General features: G+C 43.4%; 1 protein-coding gene across 1 annotated transcript in view; it reads left to right on the plus strand.

The window, feature by feature from the left end:
- The first annotated feature begins 716 nt into the window (after positions 1 to 716).
- Positions 717 to 27,456, plus strand: part of LOC6539817 (MOXD1 homolog 2) — a 111,270-nt gene continuing 84,530 nt past the window's right edge. The window contains exon 1 of the mRNA XM_039373509.2: positions 717 to 1,412. The gene's annotated coding sequence lies outside the window, so the exon portion shown is untranslated. The remainder of the gene's footprint in view (positions 1,413 to 27,456) is intronic.

The following is a 27,456-nucleotide window of genomic DNA, read 5'->3' on the forward strand; positions in this document are numbered from 1 at the left end:
GTATTGCGACCCTTTATGATTCCGGAAAGTATTCAGTTAGGTTTACACCAAACCATAATTTTAACATTTAAACCTTTCGTACATATCTCTCAAACACATAATTTTTTTATTTAATTTTAAACGACACTTCTTATTGAATTCTAAGAATTGTAATGAACAGTTGGATTCAAAAAATTAACAAGCACTGATTTTATTAAGACTTCGATTGAAAAATTAACCGCGTTACAGCTAAGCCACTTGGACCTCTCACGATTCCGCGACCCATCGATGACTTCATTAGCCATAAAGTTTTTTCATTTCCTGAATGACTCTTCATATGTGGAATGCTAAGCAGCAGCCGAAAAGTATAATTAATAAAGCTCAGGGCTTGCCACACCCCCTTCCGGTGACCAAAAACAAGTGCCTTTGTGTAATGTTAATTTGCATGGCGCGCGGCACAAAAATGTTGTATACATTGCGGTAATTAGGCTACGTGCGTGGCGTTTGAACCTATGCAACTGCCGTCTGGCATTTCAATTGCGCGTAACAGATGCACCTGCCGCTGTTGGGAAAGCCCTGTTAGCACTTCCATTAACAGCAAGAACAGCAGTGGGGTTGTTTTGAGTCTACAGAATGTAAACGCTAACAGAGACGCTCTCTGCGCAACAGCAATGAGCGGCTCTCTCTTTGTTTTTCCGCCGAGGTGACGTAGCCAGGTGGCCGTCGAACGCGAACCAGTTACTTTCGAAGTTTCCAAGCGAGCGGTTCACGGGCGGACGATTCGTCCGAGAAGTAAAACGAGTCAGCATTTTTAGCACGTCACGACGTCACGGCAAGCAAAATCTAAAAAAGAAAACACGAAAAGGCGAGGCTGTGCGTGAAACATTGTGCAGCGTTTATTCAAAGCACCAAGTGAAAATATGTAAATAAAACGTTGTAAGCGACAGAATAAGCCCGGTTTCACAGTGCGCGCCATTCATATGCAAATCGGAATCGGTGCCGCAAACTAAGCAGCACATAATTTGCGAATTAAATCAAAACACACTTCGCTCCGTCTCGCTCTTTTGAGCCGGCATCCTGGCAGCAACAACAATTGCAGGACATTAAACGGACGCCTGGCTGAACGTTACGCGACGCGAACCGTTAACCGTTACGCTTCCGCTTTACGGCTTACGTAGCTCCCGCACGGGTGTGTGTGTGTGTTTTGCAGATTTAACAATTGGCAACGGGGCGAATGAGAAACGCGATGCCGCCCACGTAATGTGTGCCGAAATTTAAATTGCACTCTATGTGTACGCTTGTGAGTCGGTGTATGTGTGTATGGGTGGATAACGATTAACATAAACGTAAACAAAAGGATTAGACGTTACGTTGCCGGGATTACGCCAGCAGTAGCGACAGACTTTTCCGATAGATCCAGCTTCCATTCTCAGGTGAGTTTTGTAAATGATGTATTACCTGAGAGGCATGCGGTGTAGGGTGAGGGCGAGGCGGGGATCCTGTGGCGGCACTTGTGGTTGCTGTGTGTGGCATGTTAAGTGCAATCCATTATACGGATATGTGCCTTGCACATGCAGGTTTGCTCTTCTCTCGCCTCTAGCCAGTCGCCTTCTTTATTGCCCTGTCCCTTTCTCCTTTCTGTCCCGCTCCGTTCTGTTCTGTTCTGTCCTGTTTTTGATTCTGTTTCTGATGCTTGCCTTGTGTGTGTTTTCGGTTACCACAAAACTTAGCCTGCGCAAGTGTATGTGATCTCCGGACGAGGGGGAGTGGGGAGGGAGCCCCTTAATGCATCCATCAACTTCATTGGAATGCCATTCAATCAGCATTTCCTTTTTTCCTTAGAGTTTTTGCCGTTTTGCATTCTGCAGTTGTGCCACAAAAGAAAATAGGAAAAGTGCCCTCCTAAGAGCGGAAAAACTGCTGCAGGTGCTCCACTCAAAAGGCGTATTATTTCGGTCATTCTTCTATAGCTTGTATATATTTAGCTAATACAATAAATCACTATTAGGGGATCTATCGAGAGAGGTTTGGTTGAGGTGATACAATAGGAATGTACAAAATATTTTAACTTTTTCGGACATTCTTCCATAACTTTTATATATTTTGTAAATTTATGAATTCACTGTTAAGTGATCTGTGGAGAACGATTTTGGTTAAGTTGATACAATAGGAATATTAAAAATATGTCAACCTTTTCAAACATTTTTTTAGAACTTTTTATATTAATTGACTGTTAAGTGGATCTGTGAAGAAGTTGATACAATAAAAATATGCAAAATATTTAAACCTTTCCATTATCTAACAAGAATGCATTCCATTTATCTTAACAAAGCGACTTTTATACATAGAAGGTTTAAGGTTTACAAGTAAGGATTTTTTTAGTGATCCGCTCAAATGAGCTAGTAATATTTTGTTAAAGGGGTGATAAATCTAATAATGGACATATAAAAGTAAGGTTCTAGCAAGCAATTACGATCTTAAATTTTCCTACCAACTAGCCTATGTGCATACATATGTAAAATGTAAAATGCCTATGTTTTGGATGGCGACTCGTTTGTTCGAGTTTCCAAAAAAAAGTTTTACTACTCTAGACCGTCGAGAAATGTTCAACTTATGGAATATGGAAATTATAAAGATAAAGTTTTTGTTGTGCTCGGCAGGCAGCAGGAACCAAATTGAACACATTCGTTAGCCCAGTTCCGATGGTAAGACGGGTTGGGGCGCCACAAGTTTTGATTCGGGGAAAGTTTCCGAGACAAGAATATGATAGCTTAATTGGAATTGCCGAATGCAGGCGAGCGCCGAGTGCAACCAGAGAGAAAAGAGCGAGAAACGGAACAGAGAGAGGGTAATTAAAAGTTTTGTCGGGATACTGTGGCCAATGTCGAAGGTCCCCAGCGGCACAAAATTGAATACAATACACTTTTGTACTGTGCAGTATCAGTGTGTAGTCCATTTACCAAAGGGCTTTCCGGCTTAGCCAATAGTTTCCCTTTCAATAGCCCTCCATTGCCTAGGCGGCCCTCCCCTATGCGATTTCATTCTGATTTGGAACCGGAATGCCACAATTGATTGATTTGATGCCCTTCGATTCCTAATGAACAGCAATAAAAATTCATTTGGGCTACTTACGACCGCCACTTCAGTGCTCAGCCCACTCCCCTTCTCCACCACCTCGGGCCATTTTCAATTGGACTTTTTTAATTACCAGCCAAACATTAAGAATTTTATTCCCGCTATATTGAAATATCGTATGCCGGGTATTCCCCGGCGCTTGTCATAAATATTTTAGCAGGTTCCAGCGCTCCAAACAGAGCAACACAAATATTTTAACCATAAAAATTGGCAGCCCGCCGGGAATCGGCAAAAATCCTTTTTCATTGTGCTCTATATACATATGTACATGTGTGTGTGCACAGGACGAGCGAGGTGTATGAAAAGATACAACAGTGGCAGTAAAGAAAAACGCATTTTCCAAAATATTTACACAGCAAAAAGGAACAACGGCAGCGCCGGTGGAGAAAGCTAGAAAAAGACCAGAAGAGGCACAAATAAAACCCAAATAAAATATGAAACAGGGGCCGTTAGGCGGGCGGGAGGAGCTATTTTATTTTTCGGCTACAATTTTTGTCGCCCGGCGTTGTCCTCTGTGGGGGTGACTATGGTATATCTGTATCTGGGCGAGCTGCAGTAAATAAATATACGCGTATCTCTGATGGGGATTTATGGCAATGAGAGCCTTGGTCCGGGCGCAGCTTCCCTTGCTCTGCCGCTGGCCTAGGACTTAAATAAATGATAGATTGAAATTTATATAGCCTATGGGCCCCGTTGCGCTCCCCGCTCGTTTCCCAGTTCATATTGCACATTTTAGACACTGCTCGATGGGTTTTGATTTGCTCTTGGGCGCCTACTAAATTCGGCGGCACATAAATTGACTAGGTAACTAAATCTATGATGTATCTATTTTCGCACCCGAAATTTCAATGCAATTTCCATGTTGGTTAACATTTGCCACTGTGGGTCGCCTGAAAAGTGCTCGAATCGCGGCGGGGAAAGTGAAAAATGTACCATGCTATTTCAGGGATTTATTTGCCGGAATTCGGTTGCCAGTCAAGAGGAATTTGGCCCAGAGATATTGTAATTCTTATGAAAACATTTCAATTCTGTTTTTCATGTTTGTAAACAGTTGCATTGATATGAAAATCACTTTCAAATCCCATTTAAATGGTTGAGGCTCACCTGAGCGAAGGTTTGTGCTTCGATGATAGAATGCTTTGTTTGCCTTGCATTTTCATTGATACATATTTACACAATTTCCAACAAAGTTTCATAATTAATTTTTGTGCTTTGCTTTTCTATGCCCAAGCCAAAGGCTTTTTATACGCCCCTTTCCGACCGCACATTCAAAATGCAATAACAAAAGTTTAACAGGGAACCGGCAATATGTTTGTTTTTCCAATATTAAAACTTTGCCAAAGGGGGGCTGGAAAAATGCGATGCAATTTATATGAGCCAATTGGCCAAAGCAGCAAAACTACAGCAATTGCAACAACTGCCACTTCAATGGGATATTTGGGCTGTGGAAATGCAATTTAAATCTGTGTGTTCAGGTAAAATTAATATTAATTTTAATGAAAAGCAGCTTCAAGCTGTAACCCGGCCGAGTACTAAAAGGATTGTTAATATGTAACACCCAGAGGAAATCCAAGGCCAGAGATGCGATAAAATCACAACCGAACTGATGCAAACGAGAATTTGTATTGTGAATGGCAAGGTCCGGGGCTGAAATAACTTTATTTTCAAAAATGGAAATACAAATGGGTATTGAAGTTTAGAGAATAGGATACGAACAGATAAAATGGACTGGCACAGAAGTACGCAACAGTTGAATAGCCTCCTCCTCGAAATTAAATTTTAGCCAGCAATTCACTCAGCCATTTATTACATTTTAAGTGCGTTTTAAAGCCAGTCTGTTTCCCATGTGCTTTAGACTTTATGGATTATTTTCTGGCTTCTGCGAGCTTTTCCAATTTCCCTGCAATTTTCCAGAGGTAACCGCAAGCCCCAACGTCGTCCCCCCTTTAAAATGAATTCGCCTTAAATGGTTTCTCTGCTTACTTTCCTCCGAAAGCTGCACATGAGCTCTGCCTGCTGACTGTAAAATTAATTTCATATGGCAAATGGATAAGAAAAATGTTTTGCCACACAATCTATGAGAATTTTAGCCCAGCATAGCAGGGCGAGCGATAGTAAAGTGGGGAAATGCAAAAAATTCTAAACAAGATGGCTCACATATCTAAAACCCCAAAGAAGCTTCAATAAATAAATACGTGTGTGTGCCCTAGTCGGACTCCCCGGATCCCGATTCCTGGGGAGTCTGGTTTAATTTTGGGAAAGCGCACTCAAATGTTAATTTCATTTCCCGTTCGCCTTTTGTCTGCATTTCTCTGGGCCCCCGACTTATTCACAGCCTCAGCCTGTCTTCCGTCTCACTCTCATATGTTTAAAAAAAGATGATATTCGTATTTAATTTCAATTTCAAAGGATTTTCCATGTATTTATTCAAGGACTTTATCTTAGGCATAAATTACGGGCCAACGAACGAGCGAGCGAACGGGTGCGGGCACTCCACTCGGCTTTCCGTCTGCCTCTGGCTTTCACCTACTTTCTAGCCGGGCCCGAAAGGTAGCCACCCCACACCAACTCACCCCACACACGCACGCTCTGTCGTCCTGGCTCTGCTGTATCCAGGATCCCCTCTGGATCCCAGGACAAACATTGTCTGGCTCTGAGCTGAGGCTCAGGCTGAGGCTGGAGCTGGCGCTGGAGCTGGAGCTGAAGCGGCTTCTGCCGCCTGTGTTTGCCAAACTGTGGCTTTCAGGTTATCTGTCTCACTCCCCCTATCGGCCGTCCTTCTGTCGTTGTTGGCGACGTCGTGTGCATTTGGTTTTCATTTACATATGAAGCTCCTTAATAATCCTTTTGTGCACAGGACGCAGGCGGAGAAGCGAGTGCCGAGAACCACGTGCACACAATTCGTGTTGCGTGCGCATAAGGAAATGTTTAAATATATGCAAATCTAGTTAAGTGTAATCATTTAGCACAAGAAAAAGTGGCCCTCCTGTTTCTGCAGTTCCCTAAGTAAAAGGCATCCTTTGTAAAATGTTGCCAAAGAAATTTAGAATTTAAATGTATTTAACGCACAAAGCAGAAGTTATCAACAATGGGCAGGCGATAATAAGATATAAATGGTTCATTCCTTAACCCCCATTTTGGAAGGAATGTCACTTAATACGAAAAGAATGAAGTCATTATATGGCGGTAGCTCTGTTCACACTTTCAGATTTATCTGATGGCAGACTAAAAACTTACAGGACTGTTTATATTTACTTAAGTAAACAATTGTAAATTCTGTATTAAGCTAGTTTTATATTTGGTTCTTAAAAACTAACCCGTCAGTTAATAACCCGTTCTTATTAATTAATACATGCTTTCAATTGAGTGCTGAGAGCGCATACAGGCAGAAAGCTCCGTGCGCATCGCATTACCGAGAGTGTATGATAATGAAATTGCGAAAGAAATGGGAAAAAATCCATTAAGAATTTGTCGAATTGCATATAAGCCTCCAGCCCCTTTAAGCTCGCCCGCATATCCATATAAGACCCCATCCGGAGCTGCGACTCAGACTAACGAGCGGCGTTAGTTTAATTTCTAGAGCAACATTCCAGCTCAGGAATACGGAAAAAACCATACATAATGAATGCAAATGCTTTTGCGGTCATAATTTTATCATCATCATCTCCATCCACGGCGGTTGATGAGAAATCCTTGTGATCATCAGGGAGTCTGGGCTCTCTTTCGCTCTATTTCAGTCTCCCTCTGCGGTTTGTCAGCCAGGACGTTTCGTGTGTCTGCAGCGGATATGAGCCTGTGGCATCAAAAACAGGCCAACATGGGGGTGCGGGCCACCAAGTTGGTTGCCTATTTTCAAAAACACGGCATAAGGATAACAACCTCTTAACCCAGTTTGCGAGTGCGAATGCGACTGCAGGCAGCGAAGTTGGTCACAGATACTGACCCGGCTGCACGGATGCCCAGTTACTCAGTTACTGGCATACTGAGATACACGGAAACTCAGAAACAAGACTGCCGAGGCAGCGGCAACTGACAGAGGCGTATCCTTGTGCATGTCCTGGGCTACCCATTTTAAATTGAACTGCGCGCATTTAAGCGTGAACTGACAGCTTGGAAAATCGAAAGCAAAAATAAATTGTCTAGTGAACTTGGTGGTCCACACAGCTGAGCTGATGGTAGCCTTCGGGCTTAGTGTCAGCCGGCGGGTGGCAGGAAATGGGCGGGCCAAAAGGACACTGGCAGGAAATGGCTCTCGGGCCGTTGAGTGTGTGTCTGCGTGCGTCTGTCTCTGGCTATTAATTTAAATTCGTTGTGCTTAAAGCCTGTTCTCCGCAAGTTAGAAAGTTTTAAAAGCTCGCCAGGACATCGTAGGCCTTAAAGGACATTACCGGCAGCAGGGCAGGCTGCGAGGATACTTGTCGCCTCAGAAAGGACCCACTCCTACGGCACGGGCGACCCTCTTAAATGGCATTTGCATATATATCATCTCGTATATCCTTTTTGTCCGAGCCCGGGCCTTGCACGGTGTGTTAAAAACTTCGTCCCTTTCTGCCCGAGATTTGCATAGACCGTACATAAGTTCTTTGCCTGTGTGCGAGTGCTCATATATCAGTCAGACCGTGGTAGGTTCGGCCCATCCGTTCCTCCTAGAAAAACTAACTCTGATAACCGGTTTCGGCTCCAGGGTTACTGCTACCCCTGTGCTCCTTGTTAGAGAGGTAAACAAATCTGAAACTAATCCTTCGCAGCCAACTGGCAATTGTAAACGAATTCGGATTGCTGGGCTTGTTTGGATTGAATGCAATCCCTGACGGGTGGACTCGTTTTTAATTAAGAAATTTCGGGAACAAAGTTAATGAACCATGAATCGAGGTTGGAAAAGGGTTTCGAACCGATGTATTACAATTAACGTATCTCAAAATAATAACAGTACTTTTATAGAACCCTACCTCACATGCATGCATATAAAACCTCAACATTATTATAATTATTTGGGGTTGTGATCTGAGAAGTCTTATAGGGTTTACTTCTACGTTTTTGCAGTTAATGCCGGATACAGAAAGTGCGACTTTTAATACATAAAACCTAAAGGTAACCTAAAAAGTCTAACAATTTGAAGTTTGGCATGCACGTATCTGGTGCCGTTGCAATTGCTAATACTATAATGCATTCCCTGGTTGGAAACGCACTTGCCGTGTCAGCAATAAAATCGAAAAGTTGCCGATGCTCACCTGGTGCTAAAGTTCCTCACCCGCCTGCAACTGGGCTGCAGAACGGAGTTAGGAAGGGGTTTTTCCGGATAGTTTGGGCAACTTTTGCCTCCGCAGGGGATCCGACAGGCATCCCGGCTCCTCGTGGAGAAACTTTTCTACAATGCCTTTTTACATATTAAGTCCTCTCGGCTACCGCTCCCTCATAGTTTCTCTTTCTTTTGCATTCCCGCTACTTTTGCTTTTGCTACTTAAAGTTTGCTTTTTGTCTTTGAGTATAAAGATATATGCATACCCCCTACCACCTGCCCTATCCAAACCCGCTCCCTCTGGTGCCTAGCTATACTTCGTCTTGGGCTCTTTTGCTATCCAAATTGTGAGCAAATTAATTGAACGCAAAGAAATTCAGAAGGTAAACAGAAGAGAGAAAGGAGGTAGAGCGCGATGACGCTGAAACTTCTTCGTTATGTACTTGTCCCTATCCCGACGGTGAATATCCCGACCAAATGCTGCTAGCTTGTTAACTTTAAAACGCTTACCAGTCTGCAATGCTGTGGCACCTGGGGAAAACCCTAAGTGAGGCAAATAGAAACGGCTCAACTGACCTCAGAGAGCAAACAGTTACGACTAGGAAATGCTCTTGAACCTTAAATATTAATTGCTTATGTTGAGATATTATATATGATATTTATTTCATTTGTAGTACCTTTATAAAGAACTCGCCTTCTTTAAACGCTAATCTATGCAATGTTAGTACAAACCAAGACCTAACTTGTTCAAAGCCTAACTTATATACTCATTTGCTATCCCTGAAATAGTCTGGGGTGTACAAAAATGGAGGGAAAACGTTTCAAAGTTTTCCCACTCATTTTTTACACGCAGTCCTTGGACTTCTGGTGCGAATTCCCTTGGTTCCCTCTTGGTTTCCTGCCCTTTCCATATCTCCCTCTTTTCTATCCGCAGGTCTCTTTCTCCGGCGGCCTGCTAATCCAGGACAATAAGTGTTTGTCGTTGGGATTTAGACAATTATTCACGTTAAGTTGACGTCTGAGACGGGGAGCCCAGGCAACTGACAGTTGCGATTCGCCGGGCTCCGCTTCCTTCGTTTCTTCTGCGTCCTCGTCCTCGCCTCCTTATCCACATCCTCATTCACATCCGCTTCTGTTCGAGTCCCAGTCTGGCCAACTCACGCGCTGCTGGGCCCCTCATCTTTAAAAATTTCTGTCGGCGAGTCTGCACAGTTTTGTAATTTCTTCAACGTTTCAATTTGTACCGGTCTGGATTTTGGCCCGCTTATTTTTGGTTCTCTTTCTGAGGATTTGACTCCTTGGGGCACACGCAACATTTTGTTTTATAAGCGCATTTAGGTTTTAAGGTGTCAGCAGCGAGCGAGTCGCGTTGATATGTCATCTGGAAATAATTTTTATTTATTCGTTCGTTGCCAACGCTAAGCCGTCTGGCAATTTTACGATGACATTTCTGCCTCTTCGAGGGATTTGCGTTTGCCAAATTTGCAATATACATTTTTCATACTTGTGCACAAGGGGGGAAGTCAGAAGGCATGACGCAGAAGGTTTCGTTCTTCTTCTACACCCACTCACAGCGCTTTATTTGATTTCGTCGCCACAATAAAAAACAAAGTCGAACTCGCACGGAGTTCGTTTCGATGTCTCCGGGCAGCTTTTTACGCACTCTATGAAGTGACCCGCGATCCACACGCTCCTCACATGAGTCCGGAGTCTGGAACTCCGGAACCCCCGTCCTGGTCACGTACGGAGCATAAAAGTATTTACAAATAATATTTCCATATGGTAAGACGTGACAAAGACTCAAATTAGCGATGGAACGTTTATCTTCGACTGGTGGGCTGCTGGAAAAAAGGTCTCAGCCCCGCGGCAGCTGGCCATATAAAAGTCCGGTCATAAATAAAGATCGGGAAAATATCATCGTAAACATCCAATTTATATATGTATATAAATATCAGAGAGCTTACAAAATATTCCCCTACTTTGTTCCATAATTTTAATGCCCCGATTCTGAACCTTTTTTGTGCCAATCAAAGCTGGGGGTGAGTGTTTAGGCCATTAATTTAATTTTATGTTGGATTTTGTGTGCGCTTTTTACGCTTCCACCCTTTATAAGGGTATACTACATTCGTCGAAAATTGTGTAACAGGCAGAAGGAAGCGTTCCGAACTATATGAAGTATATATATTCTTGATCAGAATCAATAGATTTTCTAAAAAACTTTTTACAAATTCTGTCAGTGTTGAAATTTCTCGTTCACACTTCCCCTAGCTGAGTATGGGGTATCATATAGTCGGAAAACGAGACCTTAGCGTTCTCTCTTGTTTAATAGTGGACTGCTGCTGCTGGCTCGCCATTGGAAATTATTTTGTTTGGCAGTTTTAATGGCTGCATTTGCCGGCAGAGTTTTTTGTGTTTCTCGCAACTTTAATGACCCAAATTGATGCAGGATTTTGTACGGGCAATTTTATTGTACGGACCGGATTCTGGGTTTGATATTTTGAAACGAAAGTAAGTCTGCAATTTATTATTAACGCTAAGTGGGGGAGCCTTGGAGTTGTGGAAATGGACTGACTGAAGGACGTTTAGGGTTAATGGATCGTGCTAAGCAGGCTGAGCCCTCAAACTTATTCATCAACCATCTGGCTCTTCAGATTGGAAGAAAACCAAACTCATCTCGTCTGGTTAAAGTGGTGGCTTCATTAACCCGCATTTACGATCCTCACATCGTTAAGCCAACGCCAAAGCCCAGTTTTATGCACCTATTAATGTCTACGACTAGCAGAAGTTTCGCCACGAAGCACCTCCTGGTCCAACCTCTGGAAACACTTTTAATTGCTTGAACTTATTAAACAGCTGCCACTGCAGCTTGCTACAAAACCCCTCTCCTCACCACCTTGTTGTACCCACAGCTGCAGTACTAACTTTCTGCATTTGCCTCATATCCTGACAAAAAAAATATAACTTTTCTTCGGCTGCATAGACAAAGACAAAGACCTAAGACTTGGCTTAAGGTCAGCAACTTTTATTTCTTGGACAACACTTGCACATACCATGTCTGAAGTGGCTGCTCCATCCCCATCCTCGACCCACCAACTATCCTCATCCTCGGCAGCACCCATCGCTCGTCGTCCGTTTGCTTATCTTTTGGCTCCTCTTGTTTTCTGGATTTTTCCGACGACGCTGGTGCTGTGGCCATTTTATTGTTCTTAGCTTGGCCAACACCAGAGTCCTCGACACGGCTGCATTCTGGCATTTTGCAGCGGTCGTTTTATTTTCGTATCTTTTTTATTTTGAAGTTTAATGCCAGAGTCGTGCCTCATATTTCGACGATGGAATACAATAGACGACGGAGCAACAACAGCGGCAGCAGGCGTGCCAAGGGGGCGGAGGTGTTTTCTGGTATTCGTTGTTACTTTTTTCCATACCCTGGATCTGGGTATTTTGATTCAAGCCAAAGAAATCCAAATTTTGGTTAATGATGGTTGTTGATAATTGAAAATTACTAATAGTATAATTTTCACCCCTAAAAATATATTATTATCATTAAATAAATGATAGCTTTCATTTAAACTTGTGCAGTATTTAATGTAATTCAGGAGTATTTTTATTTGGATTTTATTATAGTTTTTAGTTTAGGTAAAAATATTACATTTTTCTAACTTATTTAAAGCTAAATTTTTCGGATTACTGGTATTTTTGTTTATACTGTTATATTGCCTCATGCCATGTCTTTTGATAATATTTTTAACTTATGAGAACGTAGGGTATTTACCTATTTCGGTTTTCTTTCCCTGCCGTTTTTTACAGTTTTTGTTTCTGTTTTTTTGGGTGCTGCACAAGTAGTCGATGCTTTGGTGGTTGCTAAAGCTTTTGCTTTTGCTGGTTTGGTAATCCGCCTCACTTTAGCACTTGAGCGGCATCTTCTCAGTCTGCCCTCCCCCTTCCCCTCACCAGCACCGCTGCCCTGATTGCCCACCCCCATTGTCCACTCGAAGCGCTGACTCCAGATTGAGCAAAAGTTGTTGTTTGCCAGCTTGCCAGCCTCTGGGAAGTGTGAACATTTTGGGTAACACTCCGCGAGCCGGCAATGCTCTCTTCCCCTTCCCGCTATGCTGTTTCCCAGGCCCGGCTCAAAAGGTGTTGGTAATGATGATTTTGAATTATTCATGATTCACGACGATTGGAATTATTTGCGCGCGTTCGTTCGCCCGCTGCCTGCTTGTTGTTGGTTGTTAAAGTTTTCTGGCCGCGTGTTGCAAGGAGTCGGAGAATCGCACTTATAAGACTGAAGAAGCAACAATAGCATCGGCTGAGGGGTGTTCCTGTGTGTCTGCCCAGTGTTACTTTTTCGCTTTATGTTAAATCATTTAAATTGAACAAAAAAGAATGGAAAACAAAGTCAGCAGCAGCTGAGGATCTGCAACAAAGGCTAGGGGAGGGATAAATCTCGCGAATGTTCTCAGGGGATGGCTGCTAAGCTGGATGTAGATGCTTCCATGGAAGGCATTGCTTGGTTTGGGATCGGATTGGTTCGGATTGGGATTTGCCATATATTGGGAGTGCTAGAATTGCCGGTTTCAGACCGGGTATTCTGCCACTGACAGGGAGTTTGACAAGGCCTATCACAGGATTTGCTGCGTCATTCCGAGAGACGCCAAATCATCGGTACGGTGAACAATCGAAATGTCATAAATGTAGATCGCCGGCTGCTTGCTCTTTTCAATGTTTCAATTCTAGTGTTAATGGAATTTGGGATTAGCTCAGAGCTCAACATAATTGAAAAAGAGCACGTTGACAAATTACGATGAAATTGGTATGATCTTTTCGCAAAACTAAATGATGGTTCATTGTTTGGCTTTTTTTTTTAAATACATAAAATATCTTAGTATGCCAAAATATAAAGTGAGAACTTCCTTTTGGCAGACATCCTCACTATTTCCCGCTTTGTGCCAATTTCACCGCTTCTGCAAAGCATTTCCCTGTGCCACTTTCCGCTCATTCAGCATTTTTCACCCACCTCGCAGCCCACCAAGCTTGGCTATTGTAACTTGCCAATTGGCACCGGGGATTTGGTCAAAGTCATTTTGCGCATTTTCAATTTGCCAAAACTTTCGTTTCGTTCGTCGCTCTCTCCCTTGACAACTTCGTTCTGCTGGATGCTGATGCTGATGCTGGCTGCTATTGCTGGTTTTTGCCTGCTTTTGTAGTCTTAGCGCATTCAGGCTGCTAATTAGGCGGCATTAAGATTGGACCTCGAACCCCGGGTCGTTTCCTCTTCTCCCACGCCCCCTGTAAGCCCATTAGATGGTTCAGTTGTGACGCTCACAAAGTCAAAACGAGAAATAAATGCCAATAATTTGGTTCGCTCAAAACCAATCACCCACACACTGACTCCGAAAGTCTTGTGCCCTTTTTTGAATGGCAATCGATTGGCGGTGGGAGAGGGTACAATTTAGTTTTTCCTCTTTTTGGAAAGGCTAACGAACTATTTTCACAGAAACCAAGACGACCAAAGCCAAGACGAACGAAGTCGAATGCTGTTTGAGGCCACTTGAGGCGGCAAAAAAAAGTGCAAGCCAGGCCAAAGAAATAGAAAATCAAAGGCAAAAAAGGTTCTTCTCCCTCTAAGCCCCAGTTTTTGTGGCTGTTTTTGTTGTTGTTGTGTTTGCTACGTGCACACAAACTTAATTTGAAGTTAAAATGTAGCGTAAAGTGTAAGGCAAACAAGGATGAGTTAGGGATAGGTGGGGAAGTTCAAGTTGGCTTGGGAAGAGGGTTCGAACGGGACTCATCTTGGCTTTTATGATCGAGTTAATTTGAATTTTCAACAAGCCAACTTCTCCGTGCACTCTCGCCTTACATTGTTTCTGTTTTTGATCAGCTGAGACAAAAAGATTTCTGGCATTTGCCATCGGATTCAACAGGAGCTCAGAATCAACCCTTTCCCCGACTTTGCGACTTTGTTGATTCACTTTGAAAAGTATTTTCCCGCCGCATGTGTCTGGTATAACTTTGGGAGCTCCTGTGGTTGATTTTTCTTTTTCCTTTCCCTTTTCCTTTTCACCGCTCTCTACCTTTTTGGGTCTTGAGTGTGTTTTTTTTTTTTGGAGCCAGAATCGTTTTGTACGTGCCCGGGTTTATGTGCATAGGATTTTCAATGCCTTCGTTCCCTATTGATTTTTATACAATACATAAACTTTTTTCTTCCGCTTTTTTTGCGCTGCTGTCCGTCTGATTGGTTGCTCCTGCGGCTGCATCAGCTCTTTGTCATCGCTTTTTTTTTTTTATATGTAGAATGGCCTCACACACAAAGCATCAGATTCGATTATGCGATTTAATCTGATTTCGCACAAACGAATGATTCAAATGCAAATAACACAGGCACACACACGCCGCTAAAGGTGATGGAGGAGGTACTCAGTTGGCATAGAAATTCGAGCTGCTTCCTTCAGCCGCTGCTTTCTTTTTTTTTTGTTAATAGCCTTCGATTTATAACAAGCAGATGAAAGCAAAAAGATTTGCATTACAAAACAAACGACAGGTAGGCCGAAAAAAGGGAAAAGGGTTGGAATTGAAAACTCCTGGCAAAGTCGCCCAGGACATACAATTAGTGTGATGGGGCTCACAGCAGGAAAGTAGATTGGGCTGCGGTTTGTCTGCTTGCCAAGGCAACTGGTCCCACCCAAATGGGGGTGGCGAAGCTGGGTTAAGCTCAATTATAATGGGCTGCATGTGGGTTCTTTCGGTTAAGCACATTTTGACAGAATTCGAATCGGAATGAACCGAGTGAGGGGGAAAGCATACAGAGAATATAGGCATGTTAGGAAGGGTAGACAAGAGGATATTTTTAAATAAAACAAGTAACAAGTTTAATGCTCTGGGGTTTCTATAAAAAGTTAAGGTAAGATATAAAGTGCATAGCGACATTGTGTAAATATTATGCTCCTCCACAGATCACTAAACTAATCATTACGTTACATTGGCATAATGTCGATCCTCATATCGCGTAAATTATTGCCTACTAATACGTTTCTCATTCCATAACAAGCAATCAGAGCAGTAATCAACTCATTTCCATTGATTACACCCCTATCCATATGTTATTTCTTAGGCAATCATTTCATTATTTAATCTAAATTAGGCCAAGTAAGGTGTTGATGCACCCATCTAGTACATCCAGAGCAGGCGTTGAGGGAATCTCCAGCTTCTTTAGAAATTTTTCCAAAATTGGCCTAGTCCGATTGCAGCTGTAGTCTGCCGGTGTACTTCCCACAGATTATCACAAATTAGATGCAGTTCGCATCGGAGTCTGGCACACATGGATCAATCCGAGCCCTGGTCACATGCCTGGCGCAAATTAGGTCTCCAGCTCGGCACTTGAGGGGAAGATAGATCCCCCGCATTCCTGCCCACCTCCATTCCTACCCATGCCTGCACATTCTTCCTCGATTGCACATAATTTTCGCACACCACCGTGCGCATGGCGACGATGATGGCCCCAACTTCGTGTATGTTATGGATACACAATGGCTTTTTCCTCATAACCAACACGTACAAGCAATTCACGAGGCGAGGCCTTCACCAGAGGTGCTAATGCTGATCAGCAGTATCTGATACCACTCGGCAGCGGACCTGACCGGACCGGGCCAGAAATAATGCAAAGAAGCAAGTCCAGCTTAAAGCCTGCAGCCAGAACCATGCGAAGCCAAGAAAACAACAGAATTAAGTCCAGCTCCGGATGCTGAACAATGCTCAATGCTGGATGCTGTAAGCTAGATAGTCGATGGTGGATGGTGGATGCAACAGTGACCGCTCGCTGTACGTGTATCTGATAGGGCACATGGCCAGTAAAGAGTCCCGGTCAGTTCCGAGTTAGTCGAGAGCTGAGTCGAGTTCAGCTTGGAACACAAATCATCTTCCAGCGCTCACGAAATTGTTGCGCAAACTTTCAAAGGAAACAGAAACAAAACCCCAGCAAAGAAAAGCAAACCAAACACAGCAAAATAAAGCCAAATATTGCATCTCTGTAGTCACTATTTAGGTACCCTCACCAATGGATAGTTCCCAAATAAATAGTAACTGATAAGTTCTTCAAGGTCTTACCAGTAAAACTTATATATACCAGTACCTGGGATTGTACAGATTTTATGTTCCTCCACAGTGGCTACTTTAAATTTAAAAGTTTTAGTTTAAAGTCTAATCGGTGATCGAGCTGTGCTACCCACTGATGAAGGGTAGTCAAAATCAGAGTGAAACTGCCAACGCGTGAGGGGCTGGCCTGGAAAACAAAAGGAGGCGTTGGTGTTGGTGTTGGCTGATTGTTGTTGCTGTTACCTGTACGACCCGATGCGGTGTCTGTGGATCTGCAGATCTTGCCACCAGAAGTGGTAGAAGGAGGAGGCCCAGTGTAGCCGAGCGGAGCGGTGTGGACTATGTGTGAACTCGCAAAACGTGACACATTTATATCACTTCGTTTGAATCGCAAAATAATAATAAATATAATAGCAACAACGTTGCTGGGGGAGTCTGTGGCCTGTCTGCAGTCCGAGTCCCTGGAATGGAATCTTTTAGGTCTCCGGCGGCCGACAGACAGTCTCTTTTGGCCAGGCCGTACCCAGGTTTTGACCTGCCGACGCTGTGCTGGGAAGTTTTTATTTTTATTTCGTCTGCTTCTCTTTTGTAGTTTGACTTTTTACTTGGTGTGGCTAAAAATATTTGCGCTGCTGAAGCTGGCGGCAATTGTTAAAAAATGTAAGCAAAAGCGAGAGATAAAGAGAATGTTAGGGCTTCGGGGTGATTGGCTGAGGTATGCGAATGCGGTGATACCCTGCCAATAGTTTACGGGATGGTCTCCTTAAAGGCAGTCAGAAAACACCAGGGTTGCTTTTGTGTGCAAGTATTTTTTTATTTAGCTTAATTGCAAAATGCAATACATTAATAACTTGTCAATTGAATATATCCTAAATATGCACGATCATAAATCTGTTAATAATCTTAATCTACGAAAGTAGGTGCCTAGTTGGACGACCCTCTAAAATGTTTTCAAGGCAAGGTCTTATCTTTCCTACAATCTAAGTTGCATCCATTGTTGTTTCAAAAACATCAAATATCACTGGTTCCGTCGAATCCTCTCAACCTCTCAGGTAGCCAGATCCTAGAAGGAATTCCCAAATGAACGACCGCAGAGCTCGAAACTTTGACCATTGGGTCCAGTCGAATGAGTTTTTGGTATTTTCAGGTTTCTCCTTCGCCCATTTGACAATATACAAAATATTGTACCCCTGGGCATGCGACGTTGCCCTGCATCCTGCCTAGAGTTGTCAGCGTACGGCGGATGTATTTGTGGCGTATAATGTTACATCTGCTTAGCGGAAAGATAAATCAACGGAGCGGGCGAGCGTCGTTGGCATCAGCTACCAGTTACCAGTTGCCAGTTCCAGCATTCAGCTCCCAACCGAGCATCCACATCGCAGCATCTCACCATCCCAACATCCAAACATCCCGACATCGGCATCAGCAGCAGCGCCAAACGTCGCACTCAAGTTGACAATGATAAATAGTGAAAAAGCACCAGGCGAGCTGGAGCCTTTGAGGAGAGTGGGGAAGTTTAGGGATCCATGAGGTGACAGACCCTCCACTCCCAGGTTGGCAAGTGGTGAAAGTTTTCCCCATCCCGGGGACAGAATGCTGATGGAAGTAAAAAATTTCGATTAAAGTTTATGAAACGGCAACCTCAGCGGACCTCCTATGACAATGGGTGTCAGAGGGATACCCGTTTGGGCAGGAATCAGTAGCTGCGAATGAATTGGGTCCGAATGCCCGAACTAACCAACTGTGAGTGCTCGATGTGAGCTGAGCTGTTCTTCATTAAAACTTTCCAACTTAGTCGGAGTGAAGCGACAAAGCTCTTTGAATATCGAGCAGGAAGCCTGCCAGAAAACTTGGAAGGAATGGGCCAACCACAGCAGGAAGCTTGGTAGCCATTAGATGCTGCCTTTGACAATCAGTTTTGTCTCTTTTCTGTGCCGTGTGCCGACAAGTTATCTCGCCTAGCAGGACAATATTTCTTGCCCGCAGGCAAAAAAAAAAAACTTTTCCGACCATGGAAAATAAGTTGAGCTGAAGGCGAAACTAAACACCCTTTGAGATACAAATTTAAATATAAATAAAGTGCCAAACAAAGTACCCGTGCGAACGCCTCAGCGAAGCAGGTGCAACGGCAGGACACGAAACGGGACTTTGGATTCTGGAGATGGTGACTCCATAATAAATAAATAAAAATGCAACAAAATTACATTAAAGGCAAATTCAGGAGAAGAAGCTCCGGCAAAGCTCCTCGGTATATTCATTCTGGGTGTCAGGGGATGCTACGCCGAGCAGAGTTCGGTTCTGAGCAGAAGGGCAGGAGCTGTGGGAGTGCTACCCTTGACTCAAGAACTCCGAGGTCTGCATACAAATAGTGCCGGTCATGGAGGGCGGTGACGCAGCTGGAGGTTAGGGCTAGAAAAACTAGGGTTCCCAACCCAACCTCGAGCAAAGGTGTTGGCAGGAGCAGCCAAGTGAAAATACCCAGCGAACTGGACGGAATTATGCTAGCGGAAAGTTTTGAACTTATAATTGGTTAGGCGGTTAGAGATTTTTACCGGCGAACGGGCTAGGTTCACAGATCCCGCAGTGGTTCCAGCTGTGAGATCATCACACTGGCTAAAGGATCCAAGGCAGCCTGGCAGTGAACTTCTGAAGGGACTGAAACTTGAAGCTTCAAGCCTCAAGAGTAAGGTCAACATAAATCGAAGCCAGACGCAGCAGGATAGTTTTGGAGTGCAGTCTGTGTGGTATGGCGTGTGTGTACTTGCAGCAGACACTGTGTACTTTGGGGTGCCATAAAGCAAAGTATAGTTCGCCCAGCGTCCTGGAATATAAAATGCTCATGCTCGCACCAACCCAAAGCATAAACAAATCACAAACACCCAACTCGCATGACCCGCATGGAGGTGTCCTCTCCCCAACCCCTAAACTACTGTATATACATATACATATGTATATATATATATAGAAATATGTGTTTTTATTTACACGAACCCTCCTGTATGTGCCTTCGGTTGACATGATAGCAAAAGCGGCTAAAAGAAAGCCGTTGACGAAGCAGCAGCAAAATTTTGAACTAGTTTAAGTGCCCCATCATGAAGTCCCAAGTTTCTCGTTTTCGCCAGGATTGTTTTACTTTATAAAGCACACTCACATGCACACCCGACCATTGAAGCTGCATGGTTATGCAAAGTAATTTGGTTGTGTTTGTGCTGGCGCGGGGATTTGAAGGGCTTTGCTAGGGTGGCAAGGAGCTGCCAAGGCAAGGACAACACATAAAGCATTGGGGATGCGTCTGCTCTGGCTGTCTGAGCGCAGTTTACAGTGCTCTGTCTGCCAGAGGGTGGACTTGTAGGAAGCTTTTCCAGGAGCTGTGGGTTAGGTGTCCTGCCGGACTGTATAAACAGCGGCGAGCTTCAGCAGGAGCATCCTTGCTCCTCTTTTTTTGTTCCTCTCGGCCCCTACAAATTGGTAGAGTGCGTGAACTGCTGCCATAAAGGGTCTGGGTTGGGGTTTCGAAGAGTTAAGGGGCACCAGCTGCACATGACCCTCTTTCAACAGTTGCACACAACAAACTGCAGTGCCCCCACCTCTATTCAAAGTGCAGATAATTTCATTTGAAGTATGGCAAAATAAAATTTTTTCAACGTTCAAGTTTTCCTCTATAGCACGCCCCATTTTCATTTTCTCTTTTTCGCCGAGTAATTTGTTTCTGGGGCTTGTGCTATGGAGCTGTGGAGTCCTTGCTCCCTGTTTTTGAAGCTCGACACAGCGGCAGCAGCTCATTTCCTTTCGGCTAATGATGTGGGTCAATTATAGCAGCCAAAAGCGTAGCGAACTCTTCTCCGGCTCTCTCTATTTAGATTTTGTCTACTGGAATTAATGGCATTAGTTTTGTGCATTTAGTTTTGACTAGTGAAGGGAAAAATAGACAGAGGAAGGCGGTTTAGACATTTGCATGCTTGTTGTGAGCTCTGCATTCACCGAAATTCGAGTTGAAAAAACAATTGAGCTGGTTTTATTTTTCCGGCGTCTGGTATTGAAGGGATTTTTTGTTCGATTTAAGGGGTTTGTTTGGGTTAATGTAAAACTTTGGTATGGCCGTTTCGCTTTTTCTAAGTCTTATGGTTGAGTTCCTAGAAAGGTTATAGCCTACGGAAGAAGCGAAGAAAATGGACCTTTTGGAAGGAAGAGGATGTCATTAATGATTTCCCTCGTTAGCTCTTTTTCGTTTGGATTCCTTAGCTGCTAAATCCGAGTGAAAAGGCTTACCCATTTACCTACCTTGGACCTTTGCCAAATATCTACAACTCAACCACGTTCCGCTCAACTAACCCACCTATCCGATCTCCCACCCATCTCCGGCGAATCCGTGCATGAAAATCAAATCGCTATTTTTGTAATTTAAAACCGTTGTTCACAATTTTTACCGCCAGTCCTACAAAGTTGTTGTAATATTTTTTTAAATGTCAATGTACTTTTTTTTATCCCTATGGTGTTGTTTTTCTGCGCGCCCTTTTCATATTAATGCTGCCTCAATTGTACGCTGATTGGCAATCGAGAATGTGACTTGCATTCGAGAGGAGCGACCTCCTCCGTTTTAAGCGGAACCGAAACAAAGCCGCGAGTACGGGCATTTGAATGTCGTGGGTGGATGCTGCACTTATTAAATTAAAAACACACAGCCCCGCAACTACAGGGTATGCACTGTACGTATGTATGTGCACTGTACACAGCTGAAATACATATCGTTTTTTTTTGCTATTAAACCTGTGCATGCTTCTGCAATTTGATTGTGGCCGAGCAGGCGTATGAAAATCAATTTCACGCTGAAACGCACCAAAAACTTTAATAATATTTGCGTCGCGGCACTTAACGGACAGCAAGGAGGGCGCGGACGGCAAGGTGGAGGTGAAAATTGGCAGAAGGAAGGGGCAGGACCAACGCGGAGGCAGATTTCGATGCGCAGAAAATGCGAGAAAATGCGAGGGAGAGCACTGAGTTCATTCAATTAATTGTTTCAATAAGAGGGAAATGCATTAAATGGAGTGGTCAGTACCAATCAATTTTATTTACAACATAATTTGAAGTCTAATATATATTTTCTTGTTATTGGTGAAAGGGAACAGGCATTCTATTAATGTTACATTTTTGTTGTGTTTCTGTTTGCCCTACTTCTTATTTTTTAGAGAAGAAAGCTCTCTGACTACAAAAATTGATAAAGTGAAATAGCCTTGGTGCCTTCGAGAATATTAAAAGGGGTTTATACTATGCAATTAAAGATCATGCAAAGTTGCAATAAGATCCGCAGTACGAATGGGAATTGTACGTTCGAATGGGAATTGCCAATACTCGTGGACCTTTAAAACCATTGTGATGTCGTATCTTACTCCCATTTCCTGGGTAGCCAGGTCTTGGAATTTATCACCTTGCTAAGAGAGCCTCCGAATCCGCTGTACTGCCCCAGAGCCTCGTCGAAACCTCGCAGTCTCGCAGACACTTGGCATAGTTTTGTGGCCACCAGGCTAGGTGGCTAGGTGTTCCGAGTGGAGTGAGTGCGCCGAGGATCCTACACGTAGCCCTAACTTTTGCTTCGAAAATAAAGTGCGCGCTAAGAATTTACCGCATAAATTTTGAACAAGTAGCAAAAAGAGGCAGAGGTAAAAGCCAGAAGTTGCAGGTAGTCCAGTCGAGGGGCGGAGTAGAGTGTTGTGGTGTGGGGCGAACTTACAAACCGCACTTTGGCACAAAACTCACAAGACACTCATAACTTTTTATGTTGGTTCGTTGCACACACCCCGAACTGCCCAAAAGGCCAAGACAGAAGTCCAGAACCCCGGACCGCTGCAGCCCGAACCCACTGACCAAAAGGGGCGGGGAATGGATGGCAGAAAGGTGGTTCTGAGACCACCCCAAGATGCAGTCCAGTGCTGGCTGCCGGTGGCTCAAGCACTTGGCCAATTCCCCTGGCTTGGGCCAGGGCAAAAAAATTTTTGTTTTGCTTAGCAGCGTCGGTAGTTTTTATGGGTTTCGGTGTTTTGGTACATAATTACACAATGGAAAATAAAAGTACTTTTAAGTTGATAGTCTATCTTACGTATACTTTTTGTAAGCTAGTACTATATCAATGTGGAAAAAGTGATTTCCTGACTCATTTCATTAGTACCTATTGATGGAATTTTTTTTGGTCGTCGTTGTTGTTTAAAACATTTAGAGTATAGTTTTTTCTACGTGTACTTCTTCCGTCATACCCCTGTCGTTGCTCATGTGTTTACAAAGTAATTACGAACCTAAAATTAAATTCACAAGAAGCTGACGAGCAAGACGGCGGCGAGCATTTAAGAAACATTTCAGTTTCTCCTAGCCAACAACTCCTGCTCACTTTGTTTTCCCATTTTTTCTTCATTTTGGCATAGTTTCTGTCGAGGGTCTGCTAAAGTTAATGCACGCTAAAAGGTTTTCCCGCCACTCGCTGGGCGGTGGCCATGCAGATTAGCGGGGGATATTAAGGCAGGTATTTAAGCGCGGCTTAGGCAGCGAGCGCCGAACAAGATGAAGACCCACTTTGGGCGGAAAGTTGTGAACAGGCGGACTTAGCCGGTGCAGCAGTGCAAAGTTTAATTGAATCGCGGGGAGCGGGGAAGTTTGCCATGTGGACTGGAAAGGGGTGGTCGGCTCAGCGGAGAGTAGTTGGACAGGCGGTATAATGTGGCATCAGTACCCGAGTTTTATGGAAATTTAAGAAGGGTTAAGCAGACAGAGTGGGGGAGACACGTAACCCGAGTGGATTTCTCAATCTCGGTAGCTTGAAAACTGATCTGAAAGAAATCCAATCGATTGGAAATTCATTGAGAAATAATAATAATAAAGGTAATCTTTATAAAAAAGTTGACGGGTTTCTCAGAGAAGAGGAAGCCAAAAAAGTCTGGAACGTAAAATACGGTTAAAATATATGTAGATTTAATATCTACACGCCTTTTCTAAGACTTATGTAAAAGTTTATTTCAACATCATTTCAATTTAAAGTGTTGCTTTAAAAGCTAATATATAACGTATTTTTGGTCCAGGGACCCATCAAAATATTTTTAGGAGCATTTGGAACTCGGTTCCATCTCGGTTTGAGATTTCTTAGAAAACTAGAAACAATACAATAAAGCACAATGGAAGGAAGGAATTTTTTCATGACTGCGGCTTGCATTCATCAAAATTTCATCGCCTCTGTACTCTTGCCATTTTCCTGCTGGATCCTTAAAGTTGCTGGTTTTTTAACGCAAGTTTTAAAGAAGCCACGGCACCGATTTCGGTTCCCTTTGTATCTTTCGCCTACATTGTGGTGCTCCGCAGTTGAAAAGCCGTCGAGGGAGCACGTTCTCCCCCTAACAGAGCTCGGTGGGTACAAATGTGTCTAGGATATGAATAAGGGAACGAATTAATTTTGAATATGTGGAAAATCTCGCACGCCAGTGTACGGACCGCACCAGGAAATGCCGGCAATAATGCCTGCCAAAAGGGGTGGCCGGGGGCGGCATTTTCAGGCAGCTCCAGGGAAAGGCCCCAACAATGAAGATGCCAGGCGATACGACAAGTACGTCAAGCTGAGGCGACGAGCAAGGACTTCAGCGTATGCGCCTCAGTGTCTGTGTCTGTGTAGGCCTTTTATTGCTATTGTCAAACTATTGTGCCTGTGTGTGCGAGTGTGTGCCTGGTGCTCCTTTTCATCCTCCCCCTCAATCGCCCTTCTCCTGAAATCCCCCTGTAGGCCTCTTCATCGTCTGCTCGAGTTGCTTTTTATGAAACATCAAAATGTCAGTCAATGTCATTAAATGACTTTTATATTACACCTAATACGATGAAAAGGCCTCCAGCCTGTCTGCCAGTCCAGCCCTCCCCCGCTTGATATCTTTTTGAGTGTATCTTAAAGATTCTAAAATTAGACAATTGTGTGTGCTATGCCAGCCTGTTTATTTGTTGTTCTTCTGGTGCACGACCCCGAGATATTCCCCGATTTGCCTCAGACTGTGCACACATGTGATTGCTTTTTGTCTGCGGTGACAAATCGCAACTGGAAACTGGTTCTCGGTTCTCGGTTCTCAGTTCTGTGCCCTCCAACCACATCTTATCCAAGTGATATACACCTCCTAGAGAACTTCATGTCTTCTGCGTCGTCTCGTTGACAAAGTCAAACAATTTGTTGAAATAAGTTGGAAATTGAATGAAATTGTCAAAAGCATTTCGCACATTTTATTATTTTTATATTCTTTTTCCAGCGCTTTTTCTCCCAAGGCAAAGTTTTTTAGTCGGTTTTGCAGGGTGTGCGCAGGGGTAGGAAAGGAGATAAGTAGTAATAATACTTCAGATGCATTGTTGCATGTAAGATTCTTAATATGAATACGTTATCATGCGTAAATAACTTACAATTAAGTTTGAATATATTTCAACAACGCCATTCATACCATTCTATGTATATACGAACATTCTTATATAAGCATCTTCTTAGCTAATACACTGTCACTGTGTTTATTTGTGACCTTATTCGGGAGTTTTGCATCCCGATTCGAAATCTGCGGGGATTTTTGCTGTCTTGGCTGTGGCAGAAGTGAAATTTTGCCTTCTTGGCGCCATTGCCGCCCCCTCTACTCCCCCAGGCTCCTTTCTGATTCTTATGTATGCATCATGTGTTCCAGCGGCTTTAATAAAGCACAAGCTAAAATTGGTGTCGATGTGTAATGAAAACCATAAAATATTTAATAAAAATATTTACTATGTGTTCCGTCCAACATCGTTGGCGTCATAAATTAGTTGTTTTTAGTGGTTTGGCCAAAAGTTCTCAGCCGGAGTTTGAGTGAGGAATCGGGAGTTTGGTGGAACTCTTTGCGGTTGCTAGCCTCCACATATACATTCATATACATATATAAATTTCGGGGGCGTGAGCTTGATTTATGTTCGAAACTTGATATCACGTTCAAGCGGATTTTTTCCTCCTCATCTAGTATCCATCCCCACATCTTATTTTGTTCCTCCATTTCGTTTTTCGTCTCTATGTGTGGTTTATTTTTATGTAAAGCGCATAAAGAAAAGTTTTTTGGAGTCCGCACATAAACTGATTTTTATTTATGGCATTAGCAATGGGCATGGGACGGGAGCCTGGACTGAGAATGCGAATGTGATCGAGAATGGGGAAATCGAGACGTTGTGATATGATGAAATGGGAGCACCCTCTAGCCCATTAATCGTGGGGACTGGTAGCGATGAGAACATCACGCCTTTTAATTATGCCAGCTCTTTAGTTAATAGTTTTAGTAACGCAGCTGGAGCAGGGGAGAAATGTTTGTCTGTAATATGAGGGCCCCTAATTCTCCGGACGGTGGACCGGGTCTGTTGGTGTTCGGTTGGTAGTGGAAATCTGCATTTGAATGGGTATTGAAATCTGACTTTTACATTGATCTATTAATAAAGGAAAAGGGATCGCCTCTAAGCCAGACGAAACCATAACAAAGAGCTGTTTCCATACAAAGTGAAGTTAATGGGGAACCTCAATGGAGAAGTCAAATAATTGTGGCCGGGGTAAGATCCGTTTTATGTGAGTCCATTCTGAGGGTATCTGAATATGCTGCTCGGAAATGGGCCCATTTATCTTTTATTGAAACTATAGGTATTCCGAAAAGCTTTTCATTTGCGTTCTTCTGAATAGAATTCTAGTTTCATTTTCCTGTACTTAAATTCCCAGAGAGTTCCCGGTACTTATTCTCAAGATCTTCATGCAACTTTTCCGGGCTGAAGGAGCAGTGGTTTTCATTTGCCTTCGTCCATTTTGCCGCACGGCTCCTTTATCCTTTCGTTCATTTTTATTTTGCCTTTGCAGTGACTCCTTGCTGCCCACAGTCATTTTTTATGGTCCTCGCTCTCCTTTCCTGCTCTTTTACCAGCATCTCTAGATTTCTTTTAATGAAAAATTTGTTACAGCGTTTTATATAACAAACAAAATGCAGGCAGAGCTGTGCAATAACAGCAACTTTGTATCCGGACCTCGCTATCCTGTTTCTCACTCGCTCTCCCACTCACTGACTCACGCGCTCCTCTTCATTACTGACTTTCATTTGCTTTTTGGCTTGGCTCGGGCTGATTATTTTTAACTGGCAAACAGCTAATTAAGTATGGAGTAGCATTGTTGTTGTTTCTGTACCCGTGCCATTCTTCATCTTCTTCAGCCAGCTTGTTCATTTTGTTAAAAACGTCTGGCAGAAAGCGCCTTTGTTGCAAGGGGAAGGTGCAACTAAGTGCGTTGAATGGAGACTGGGATTGGTAGCGGGACTACTGGCGAAGGCAATGCCAAACAAAGTTGCAATAAATGACGGAAAATGCACAAAGGTGGCCCCAGGCACTGCGAGAAAAATAGTTAAAAACGGGATTCAGTCGGGGGAAAGGGCTTTGCCCATTTTCGCTCACTGCTGCTGCTGTTGGTTAACTTGAATTGACGTAGTTATGTCGTTTATAATAAAAACGTCGTTGCGACTCAACGCGACTTTAATGGCTGTTTGGATGCCTTGGCCTCCTCCACCTTCGTCCTTTCACCACGATCCTGGGTATCCTTTGCCTGCATCTTTTCAAATCAAATGAGTGTGTGCAGGCAGCAACAGCGAGCCAGAACAAAACAGGGAAAAGTCTGGCGCTGCTGACGCTGCTCATTGAAGTTTTCTCCTCTGCTTTCTTTTTAGCCCGCTCGCCCTTTCATCCTGTGGTTTGGGCCACTCCAGCTGCGACTGCCTGCATGTAAGTGGCCCCAGGACTCTCTTTCTGCTGCTGCTGCACAGTAAGAAAAACTTACTGAAACTCAAAACAAAGTTTAATTTGGCTTATATCAAAAATACAATATTATCAAAACCAAGTTATTATTATGCTCTGCAAGAGCACTTATCAAGAGTATAGTACATTGACGGAAAAGTATTTAGACTTTACTGTGTAGGAAAATATTTTTTAAAATTTTTTTTGGGTATATAATCGTAGTCTGAGAAAAA

Source organism: Drosophila yakuba, chromosome 3L (assembly GCF_016746365.2).
Source record: "Drosophila yakuba strain Tai18E2 chromosome 3L, Prin_Dyak_Tai18E2_2.1, whole genome shotgun sequence".
NCBI lineage: Eukaryota > Metazoa > Arthropoda > Insecta > Diptera > Drosophilidae > Drosophila > Drosophila yakuba.